The sequence below is a fragment of the Cornus florida genome, unplaced genomic scaffold (assembly GCF_030987335.1).
Source record: "Cornus florida cultivar Cherokee Brave unplaced genomic scaffold, ASM3098733v1 CherokeeBrave_3.0.0_Hap2_Chr10, whole genome shotgun sequence".
In the NCBI taxonomy this organism is placed as follows: Eukaryota; Viridiplantae; Streptophyta; class Magnoliopsida; order Cornales; family Cornaceae; genus Cornus; species Cornus florida.
The window spans coordinates 96,356,658-96,368,886 of record NW_026775580.1 but is presented as its reverse complement, the minus strand read 5'-3'; the positions used below and the strand labels follow the sequence as shown (position 1 = coordinate 96,368,886).

General features: G+C 36.8%; 1 pseudogene; it reads left to right on the top strand.

Annotated features, from left to right (window-relative positions):
- The first annotated feature begins 2,509 nt into the window (after window positions 1–2,509).
- The window catches only part of LOC132278178 (uncharacterized), a 38,156-nt pseudogene continuing 28,436 nt past the window's right edge, over window positions 2,510–12,229 (top strand).

Here is a 12,229-nt window from a genome sequence, read left to right as displayed (position 1 = left end):
CTCTTTGGACTGGACAAAGAACCAAGCAGAGGAAAGTTACTCCGTTTAGTTGGGCAGAGACCATAATCTGAGACTATGAGAACCTTCAATTGGTCCATTTTCTCCATGAATTCAGGCAGGCTGTAATTCCTGGTTTGGAAATTCAATATTAGAATTTTAATTTCAAGTAATTGGATATTTCACCAGCTTGAGGAAAATGTTTCATCTGCAATAAATTTCCGCACATGGTGAATTGGAGGGAAAAGAAAAAAGAAAAGAATAAAGGGTTAACTTGAGGTATATCCAATCTACAAGGTGATCTTCCAAGTTTACAAAAATTCAGTCAGACCCTTTGTCAGATATTGTCGGCTAACAAAAATAAATGAATGAAATGACTAAATTACCTTTTTGTCATTTTCCTGTATACAATGTGTTTTATAACTCCCAAAAAGATTAGCTTTATCTATAAAACCAAACAGTCCCTCCTCCCAACAAGGTTAGCTTTAACAAAACAGCCACTCACTGCTAATCTTCTCTCATCCCTCATAACTTACATTACTCACTGCTATGGAGGTCTTGCTTCTACCTCCGCCGCCGATCGCTTCTACCTCCGCCGCCGATCACTACCACCTCCTATGGAGAACCTCTTTCTAGCTTTTGGATTTTCCTCCAAATTAATCTCAATCGCCCACCAATCACAATCCCAATTTCTATCAATCTGATCAATTTTTATTTTTAGACTTTGTTGGTGCCCTAGATTGGGAGATTTGTGATGATTTGTGATTTGTTCAATCGATTGTATTCTAGAGAGAGAAAGGAGTGAGTTAAGATGACTCGGTAGATTGTACTTCGATCGCCGTCGCTGAACCAGCGTAATCCCTTACTGGCGAGCAAGTCCACGTCGTAAAATTGCTCCGGCGGCGGAAACGTGCGATTCGCGGAGGTCCTTGGTGGGACGACGGATTGTGCGGCCGTGTGCTGCTGCTGCCCGTGCGGGATCGTCAACTTTCTCGTGCTGGCTGTCTACAGGCTGCCTACGGGGATTTGCCCACTCCATTCTTTCCGGCGAATCAGATGCTATTACTCCCATACTTAATTTGTTGGCATAACTAATCTATACAATCAATAAATATATATATATATATATATATATATATATATATATATATATTCATCAGATCTAGAATTTGAATAATTTAGATGTGGATTTGTCACCTAATATATATTGGCCGGCTTCTTCGTAATGCGTTGAAGATCACGCATGTGAGGTCCTGAAACATTCCTCTTATATTTTTAACTAAAAAAAACATTCCTCTTATATATATTTAAGCATAAAACATATATATATACAATCAATATATATATTCAACATATTCATCAGATCACACATATGAACTCCTACAACATTCCTTTTATATTTTTAACTAAAAAAAAAAAACATTCCTCTTATATATATTTAAGCATAGAATATATATATATATATATAGCTTAATTTTACAGAAGATTCAAGATAAAAAAAAGAAATCAAACTGGTAAAAATTTAATCTGAAGCCAAACATAATCTGTAGCCAAACATAAAATTTAATTTGGGGATTTAAAGATGGCATATAGTCTATCGGTAGCCAAACATAACAGTTGAGGGGCAATTTGGGTATTAAAATAAATTTTTTTGCTGATGTCGGCAAAAAGTGTCTCTAACCAGTTTTGACCGTTGATCCGGGGGAGACTGATGTGTATCAGAAAAGTAAGGGATCTGACTGAATTTTTGCAAATGTGAAGGAGTCTCCTTGAATTTAGGGCAAACTTCAGGTGGTGTAAGCGAAGTTAACCCAAGAATAAAATACCAAACATTCTGCAGCAGGTTTCCCATATATGTATATCCATGAGATAAGATTCTTCTTCCTCGTTCAGTCACCCTTTAATTTAGGATATAAAATTGTGGTGATTTTGTGGTCGTACGGCGACTGAGCTACCGCCTAAGAGGATGCGGCAAAGGAGGGTAGTGGTGGTACACAGAGGTGGTGGTAATGGCAGAGGTGGGTTGGGGTGGTGATAGTGGGATGGTGGAGATTGAGAGGTTAGAGAGTAAAAAAAAAAAAAAAAAAAAAAAAAGAACCGTTGACGAAGTGAGTAATTTCGTCCAAAAAATTTAAATAGGATGAATGTAAGTTAAAATGTCCGGGGAGTTTCTTGCTAAACATATTTATAAAGGGTTTGTTTTTGTGAGTGAGTGATGGTTAAGAGGAATTTTTTTTGTAATTCGCCGCTCTATTCTTTATAAAAATTCCAAAATGTTTCCAAATGGGTTATGTATATATCACTTCCATTCCTTTCCAATATATATATATATATATATGGAATGAGAAATGCTTCCTTGCTTGCGCGGCGGAGCGTGAGTATCGGCGTACTTGCATTGCTCTCTTCAAGTCGGCAAAATCACAATTTCTTCTTCCACTTCAATATTTTGATCTGCTTTCACCGATACAAAAAGTGAACCTCATCTTTCATTCCGCGTCTATCATCAACAGCAATGACATCGACGATGGCTCCACCGACGGCCAAGAAAGTGAAGCATGAAATGGAGATGTTCGGAGACGTCAGGGTCGACCACTACTACTGGCTACGCGACGATTCTCGCTCCGATCGTGAGATCCTCTCTCACCTCGAAGCCGAGAACACCTACACCGATTTCGTAATGTCTGGTATATACACACACATATAGACACGCCATTGTTATAACTTGGAGATAACAATAAACAAATTAGGGGAATAATTTTCTCTCTATATGCAAGCAAATATAAGTGTATCTCTAATTCTAAAATAATTAAAAAGAAAATCAATCGCACCAAACCACAAGATCACAAATAATTTTTTACTTGAAAAATTTTCCTGTAATCTCTTGGACTTTCCTCCATATAGAAGGAAATAAACCCAACATTATTTATATTATATAATTTCATTATTTCTTCTATCATTCATATTAATTAGTAATTTGTTCCTTATTACTTTGTAGAGGGAAGGGAACAGAAAGAGAATTCCCTCACTGTTTGTGGGAACTCTTACCTAAGAGAGGATGCATCACACACCATTTAATTTTTTCCTCGTTGCGAGTACATCACTTCTGTAGAAAATTTAAGCTTTGTAGTCAATGAAACTTGGAAAGCCCATTGAATTATAGGCAGCTATGTAAAACTTATATCTGAACATTTCTAGCACACCTGACTTTATAAGTCCACTATGAAATGTGTACACGTTGCCAAGCTTCAACAACTTGAAAATGAAATTTAACTATTTCTTGCCTATAACTAACTACAAATTTTTCTTGACACTAATCAAAGACATTGAAAATTATGGCCCAATTGATGTATGCCGACCCCGTTAAGTTTATTTGTTTATAATAGAAGTGATGGAAATGAATCATGGTTTGGAGACTCTCCAAAATCCCACATTAAAGCACCTATAGCCGTCATGCATTGTAATATTGAATATATCAACCTATTCTCAAATATTCTCATATTTGAGAAGGTTAGGTTTATAACTGTTCTATTACTTTTTCAGGGACCAAACACTTTGAAGATCAGATTTATGCTGAGATTAGAGAACGAATCAAGGAGGACGACATCTCTGCACCCACATGCAGGGGTGCTTACTATTACTATAATAGGACCTTGGAGGGGAAGGAATATGCTCAGCATTGTCGACGCCTTGTTTCTAATGATGGTGCTCCACCTTCTGTTTATGACGTTATGCCTACTGGACCTGATGCTCCTCCCGAGCATGTTATTCTTGATGAGAATATTAAGGCCCAAGAGCATGCCTTTTATCAAGTTGGCGCATATAAAGTAATAGCAAGTTTTCCTATGTGCTTCACTGTGATAAGCACATGAAGAAATCATGTGCTTTTATATGATTTCTTTGTCCTTTTCAATAGTTTATTCCTTATTACTTTGTTTCACTCTCCCCTTGCTCTTTGTTTTACTCTCCATGCCTCTGTCATTTTATTTCTCTCCAGGTTAGTCCTAATAATAAACTAGTAGCATATGCGGAAGACACCAAGGGAAATGAGATTTATACTGTTTCTATAATTGATGCTGAGACCTTAACACCTGTTGGGAAGCCTCTAGTTGGTGTGACATCATATATTGAGTGGGCAGGTGATGAGGCCTTAGCTTACATCACAATGGATGAGATCCTTCGGCCGGACAAGGTATGATTTTTAAGCTTAACTCATGGTTGAGAATAAATCTTCCACTGCCTGCCTCAGCTGTCTCCCTGTTTCTTTCCATTGAAGAATCCGTCCTTGCTTCTCCTCATCCATGCAGTTTCTCTCTCTCTCTCTCTATTCTTCTTCTTTACAATAACATCCTTCTCCCCGCTTTTAACCTGTACTATTTTAGTTAAAAGAGTTTTTCGCTCACTTGGTATCAATATGCCATGTTCCCACACAGAGATCTTTGGTTGGTTCTCTTAAAGTGAATTAGAGAACTGAATGATAATACAATCCGTTATGTGCTCATTTTACTGACAACAACCTGCACAACACCTGCCTCAACATTCTAACCACAAGATAAAGAAAACTTCTAATTTTTTTAGTTTTTGGCTTCTCGAGCTGAGTGCAGATACTCTTCTTATGACATTCATCTTCATTTCATGATGGTCCCGTTTATGTATTTATCTGAATTATGTACCCTTGTTCATATTTGCCTTTCCAAATTGCGAAGATGAAGGGCCATTGGTTGGTGTAATGGTAAAACTCATATTGAAATGCTTCTTCATCATATGCCTCCCCCCTCCTCTTATATTCTCCTGCTCTTCTTGGGTTTTGTCCCCATCCTGCTGATTTTTTCCTTTCTTATTTGGTTAATCATTTTTCCTAAAGGGAAAAAGATATTATAATATATAATTGGTAACATGCAATACCAGAGAGGCGAATATTTTCACTCTCATCCTGAGCTTGTAGCCTATTGACTAACTTGTTGTAATGAAACCAAGGAATCATACCATACTGCTTGTCCAGCTTATCTGCAAAAGAAACGATATGCTTATTTTTTATTGTGTTTTGGTCTTCAACCTAACCTCTCTGTTTGTCTTGTTTTTCTAATTAGATTACGTTTAACAGGTATGGATACATAGGTTGGGATCAGAACAATCAAAATACTGTTGTCTTGTTTTTTTATTGTGTTTACGATATGCTTATTTTTTATTGTGTTTTGGTCTTCAACCTAACCTCTCTGTTTGTCTTGTTTTTCTAATTAGATTACGTTTAATACTGTTGTTTCTTGTGAGGCTACCGCAACACTATGTATCTCATGAGAGAGGGAGGAAGGGAGGACAAGTGGATCCAATCAATAGAGGGATAGGGAAGGAAGAATCACTGAATCCAATGAAAAGGTTCTTCACTCTTCTCATTAAGGTCCTGACTCAAGGAAGGGAGGGAGGATCAGTGGATCCAATAAAGAGAGGGAGGGAGCAGTGGATCAAATTAAAAGAGTTTTTTTTCTCTGTTCCTGTGGTCCTGACTCGAGGGAGCTCCAACCTCTTGCCACTAGTCTGGTTAAAAACCTCAACATTTCTTATATTTTTCCTCCCCTCTTTTCTATCTTCTCTTTTGCTGTTTTTTGAAATCTCCGCCTCTGTTATGCGTTATTGGTTTTGTATACTGCTGAGGAATGTAACTCACCTTTCGTCTTTTAAACTGGTCAGTTCTTTAATTAATTGAGGATTCGTTCAAATTATTCCTTGTGCATCTGAGGCAAATTTAAAAATGTTAAAGAATATCGAAACAGTGGAAGTCATATAATGAATGGAGAAATAAATATGTTTGATGAGCCAATGGACATTTGAGCTATTTTACTTAGGTCTTGCTTGGCTGGTATGTTTGACAACCATGCGTCCACCAATTATGCCTGTTTCTATATTAGTTATTCAGACATGTTTAGCTCAGATAGTCTGTTTGGATTTAGTTAGCTTACATTTTTTACTGGTGAAGAATGTTGGGAACAAATCCACACTTGATGACTTCTGGTCTTTTATCTCAAGAAGTATTATTTTTTACCAACTCATCATTGACACAGATAATATTGAATTTACTATATGTCCAAAGTGTATTTTAGATCTTATTCCTATCTAACCAGTACCAAATTATTCTTCTTTACGTTGGAAAGGTGTATATGTTTAGGTTCTCCACTGTAGATAACAACCTAAAAGTGAGAACTGGGAAAATTTTATTACCTGAAATTGTGCGCACACAAAAATAGAGAACCTGTTATGATAATTTGATGGTAATTTTGCAAGCTTTGTTATGTATAATGATCACTTGTTGTACTTGTTCTCTTAAACTTGAAGGCAAACTTCATCCTAACTCTAATTGTAGTGTTTGTTCTTGAATGCAATTGCTTTAATTGAATGATCTTGAGAAAAGCATATCTGCCTAAGCACCATATAGCTCATTGTCTGAGGAATGACCTTAAGAAAACTAGTAACTTACTAGGCAAAATCCGTGTTGTATGTTTTAATGCACAACCATATAACTCACTGTCTGAAAGTTGTTCTGTTTGCTTGTCTTTGTTGTGATTGTTGTAATTAAGTCCAGTAATTCTCTATAAGAAAAAGAATTATCAGGACAGATTGAATTACACATCCATTCTCTGTTCATCTAACTTGTAAGTATTGCGTGATGTTGCCATTCTGCAAAACTCAATGCACATTTGTATTCATTCTTAGTAATTTGTAGAGAAATGTGGTATCTTTTCTGGTCACCATCACATAAGGTTTTTCTTTGAGGGGCATTTCAGTCATGAGTTAATTAGTTTAAGTTTTTGTCCAGCATAAAGATTCAGGACGTACAACTTTTTAATGACCATCTTGCCGTAAATGAGCGTGAAATGGGTCTGCCCAGAATAACTATATATTGCCTTCCAGCTGTTGGAGAACCACTTGAAAACCTTCAAGGTGTCGGTCTGTTGATTTTATTGATACCATATATTCAGCTGATCCATATGAATCACAATTTTCTTCCAGCGTTTTACGGTTTGCTTATAGCTCAATGAGGACTCCCCACTCAATATACGATTATGATATGAACACAGGGATTTCAGTTCTGAAGAAAATTCAACCAGTAAGTTGATATTACATCTCTGCATTGTAGTTCAGTCGTATTTGGCCTCATTATCTAGCACATTCTCTTTCCCGTATTTGTGGATACTTTTCAACTTCTTTATTTGTCAAAGAGAGTTAGTTACTACTGATGGAGATCAGGACATTGCTCGTACACATGAATCGCACAGGACTCTCACCTATGCTTGGAAAATGAGCAAGGATAGATAGATTTTATATTGCATTTGGTATGAAGAAATGAAAAAGAATGGAATGCCCATTCCAGCCATTCTTTTGTTTGGTAGGAAAATTAAAGTGGGACCATTCCAGGTCATTCCTTGGAATGGAAAAGAATGAAAATCCATTCCACATGTCAATCAATGGAATGACCAATTCCATTTCCAAGTAAAATAATAGTGAAAAAATCATGTTCCCCCCAAATCCTCATGTTCCAAGTCCAAAACCACCGCCACCGCCTTCCACCGCCACCGCCACCGCCTTCCACCACCTTCCAAGACCACTGCCGCCTTTCACCACCACCACCTCCGCTGCCTTCCACCACCGCCACCTTCACATCCTTTCACCACCACCACCACCACCACCACCGCCTTTCACTACCACCACCAGCACCGCCTTCCCCACCACCACTTACTGCCATCTTCCACAGCCATTGCCGTCGCCTTCCACCGCCGCCCCCGCCTCCTTCCACCACATGACCTTTTATGTAGAAACCCCAAAAGAGAAAACCACGGGATCTAGTCCAGACATACACAATCCACTATATGAGAAATAGATTTAAACTAGGTTAAAAATTCACTCACCCTCGAACCCTAGTTACCTCTTGACTTAGTTTGATCTTGGTTGGGCTCATAAACATGACACCAATGTTTTCCCCTGAAAGTCTCTCCACTTCTTATGAATCCGCTTCTCCAGTAATTGCTTGCCTTTTCGGCTGAATAGGATAAAATCAACGAATCTTCTCCTTTCTGAATACTTAATCACATGATGATACTTCTAAGGAACCCTAAATTGAGTAAAACATAAAGTTTTCCCTCTCAAGAACTTTCTCTTGTCTATATGATTAGAGATGCTCAACCTTAACCTAGACTGACCATAACCCTATATTTATAGCCAATATAGAAGTCCATAAGTTTTAGGTAGTTAAATCCTTGCAAAATTGTATTTTGCATATCTGACAGGTTCGATTGATCAAACCTTCAATCCAACTCTACTAGAAACACTTTGATCAATGCATTCTGTTTATGAAAGAAATTTTTCGTGGAACGTCTTGATCGATTGATGTATTCCGGAAGCACCTCGATCGATCAACCATATGAATGACGCTCACTGCTTCCAGTTCTAAAATCAGTTTTGAACCATGTATCAAACTTAGGGTTTGAAAGGTTATTTTTCAAAAACATTGTTGAAACATGTTTATGAGCCCAACCAAGATCAAACTAAGTAAAAATAGATCTTCTATGGTCAATTTACCTTTGACCTAGATGCGTGATTGAGAACTTAAATTTTCCGCCACATTCTTTGCACTTTGTGTCTGCCATGTTTGCATGAGTATCCTTGTATGACAACACATTTGACACATTACAACACCAGTTTTAAGTAGGATTTTGACAACACATGACTCATGTACCTTTCATTCTTCTTTCCAATGTAAATAAATATTTTGTTGAGAATAAATTTGCCAACACGACGCATATAATCAACACACGACTCATATCCTTGACTTTTTATTTCTAACAGATAAGGGGAGTTTTTGGGAAATGTTAGTTATGTTTTATATAAACTTTTGATTTCAAATGAAATATTTTTGAATTACAGTTAGACGTCCAATAAATTTTGGAAGATCAATTTCACTTTTTTGTTTTGTTTTGTTTTTTTGTCTTCTAAGTATCTGCATGGCTATGCCACCATGCCCTAGATTTTTCCTTCTACAGATAGTAGATAGCGCATGAAATTTGAGACTGATACCTATCAATTTGGTGACAATTATTTCTCTGGTTATTAAACTATATTGTTGTCGTTACTTTTCTTTATGGTATGTATGATTGAATATGGATTTATTTAATTTTCTAATATTTGGCTCAGGTGTTGGCAGGGTTTGATGCCTCAAATTATGCAACTGAAAGGCAATGGGCCTCTGCTCCAGATGGTACTCAGATTCCTATATCAATTGTTTATCAGAAACATCTTGTGAAGCTTGATGGGTCTGATCCATTACTACTTTAATGGTTATGGTTCATACAAGATGATACGTGATTTATGAATCAAACTACTACATGTACAGGCAGAAACACTCTTGACTCAGTAGGGACTTGGGGTGATTGTACGCAGTGGACTTATTAAACTAGCAGAAGTATTTCGTCCTCATTTTTTTAACTTTTATGTGTATAACAGCCCTCTATCAACTCTAAACTCAATTAAAACCTTAGATTTGTGAATCGTATTTTAAAAAACACTAAAATTCAGCCTAAATCGTTGACTAAAACCACTCCAACCTTTTATCTTGGCAGTAAGATTTCGATTTTTCAAGGCTTTTTTTTTATTTATTATTTATATATATATATAAAAGAAGAAGTTATAACAGTATTAAAGTGTTGTTTGATACTTGATATAGATTGTTAGTAGATATTGCCCTGGATCTCTTGATTTACGGTTTTTTCAATTAGTTTTCAATTTTGGGGCAAGTGTTTGACACTCTTATATTCTCATATGATCAAGTGAACACTAAATGACAATTGCCCTAGAGACTCCAATGTAATTACTGGAATGTAAGAGTACCATCAGCTTAAACACTTGACTGGAGATTAGTATTAAGGATAAGAAGGTGCTTTCCCAGCAAATTATAGAATATTGCTGCAGATGAAGAAAAGCAAAAGAAGAAGAAGAAATGGAAGAGGAGAAATAAGGAGAACGAAAGAAAGAACAAAGAACACTGTGCTCTACCTCTGCCTATTCTCTCAAATTATTAAGAATGAAAGTTTTGATAATTACAATAATGCCCCCACTATTTTGTCAATTATATTAAATCCCAACACTCCCTCTCAAGATAGAACATAGATATTTTTCATGCTCAGTTTGTTATATATTTCTGAATGGTTAGTTTTCCCAAACGTTTCTTCTTGTCTTGCTTGTATTTCAGGATTCTTGTTTAAATTACTTGGTGAATGCTTTTAATATTGCTTTTAATGTTGTTTTCTTCAACAGAGTTGCACAGATCCCACTTTCAGCTTGTCAATGCTGTCATTGTTAGACCGGGGCTTTATTTATGCAATTGCCCACATTCGTGGGGGTGGTGAAATGGGGGGCAGTGGTATGAAAATGGGAAACTTTTGAAAAAGAAAAATACTTTCACAGATTTTATTGCTTGCGCAGAGTATCTGATAGAGAAAAAATACTGCTCTAAGGAAAAACTTTGCATCAATGGAGGAAGTGCGGGGGGATTGCTAATGGGTGCTGTTATTAACATGCGACCGGATTTATTCAAGGCTGCCATAGCCGAAGTACCATTCGTTGGTGTTTTGACTACAATGCTTGATCCAACTATTCCTCTTACTCCTTCAGAGTGGGAGGTAATCTCTTTTTCTGTTAAATTTAATCACTTGAACTTGTTGTCCTTAAAAACAGTCAGAACTGCATTGGTGGCGAATTGGCTTGAAATTTTGTTTTCCATTCAGAAGATTTGTGTAGAGGATTGGTGCTAAAGTTTGATAGGTAGAATGAAGTCTTCATTAATCTGACCTCCATCACATTTTACAGCCCAAAAGGAAAAGTGTATATGAATCAGATCGTCATAATCTGATGTTTGTGACCTTGTGGTCTCGGACATCATTTTGGCAGGGGCCACCAGATTATGGATCCCTTACTGCTCGTGGCTCACAATAGTTGAACCAAAAGTCCTGTACCTATGATTGTAGGTTTGTCAGGGAAGTGGATTTAAGTAGTGTTCAAAGTAGATGCGGGAATTCATAAGCCATTGCTGTGTGCTTCCTTGACTAGGCATATAGCCACATATCATTATTAGAATTCAGATATGTGCTGAAGGTGAACGGTTGGATAAATGTCCAACAATATTATAGGATTGGATTCAGATATGCAAATACATATTATATAAATATGTCTGCATATTTATTATCAGATAATCCACATATTCATCAAATATACAGACGCCACCCCTCCCCCCCCCCAAAAAAAAGGGAAACAAAATATCATGAATTTTGCTTTTGTAAGAGAAGATATGTGTCAACATTTGATCCCGTCGTATTTGGCAGCAATCCTGCCATACAAGTGACGGATCAATAGTTTGGTGTATTCGTCACTTATCCCTCCAACTATAATCTTCTCAGCGAAGAACCGACTGGTTACATGTAGTAAGTGCATTTGTTCAAATTTTAAAGATAGCAGAAATATTAGAAGAGTAGTTTGTTATGGTTGATGTCACTATGTGTGCAACTCCAGCAGGTTGGAGTCGTTGGACCCTAGCTCAACCTAACCAGAGGCATGTTTTGATAAAGTTCATTGTCATTTTTTGTAACCTAAGCAAACTTCGAGGCCCATAATGCTTTGTAAAACTTTGTCAAATAGTTCAAGCATATCATGTGTGCTTAATTTTTTATTTTGAATTATTCTATACTAACGTCGTGGAAACGATAAAGAACAGGGTTAAACCCTTGAACTCACAAAGAACACACTCACAAGAGAGAAATTGAAATTATATTGATAATGATGATATTTGTAGACTTACATCTCTTGCCTTTATATAGGCAAGTCAAAAATAAAATAAAAAAAGAAAGTATGCGTGAAATAATATTAAAGGGGAGATCTAAGATTTGATGGAGTAGAATCCTCCTTAAACCTTGCAATGGAGAATAATATCTTCTATTGCTGGCAACTACGCCAAATCTCCTTTTGACTTTTATTTATTTATTTATTTCCTTTTATTCTCCTTACCCTTTCAGCCTCCCTGATTTGCGATGATTCTTTTGACTTTTCCTTATTTATTTATTTCCTTCTACTCTTCTTACCTTTTCAACCTCCTTGATTTGCGATGATCCTGTATGCTCAGATAATCGTGAGCGAGCTGTTCTACATCAGTGTTCCCTGCGTAAAAAGAACTCGTCCCCGAGTTACTTGAATTTGG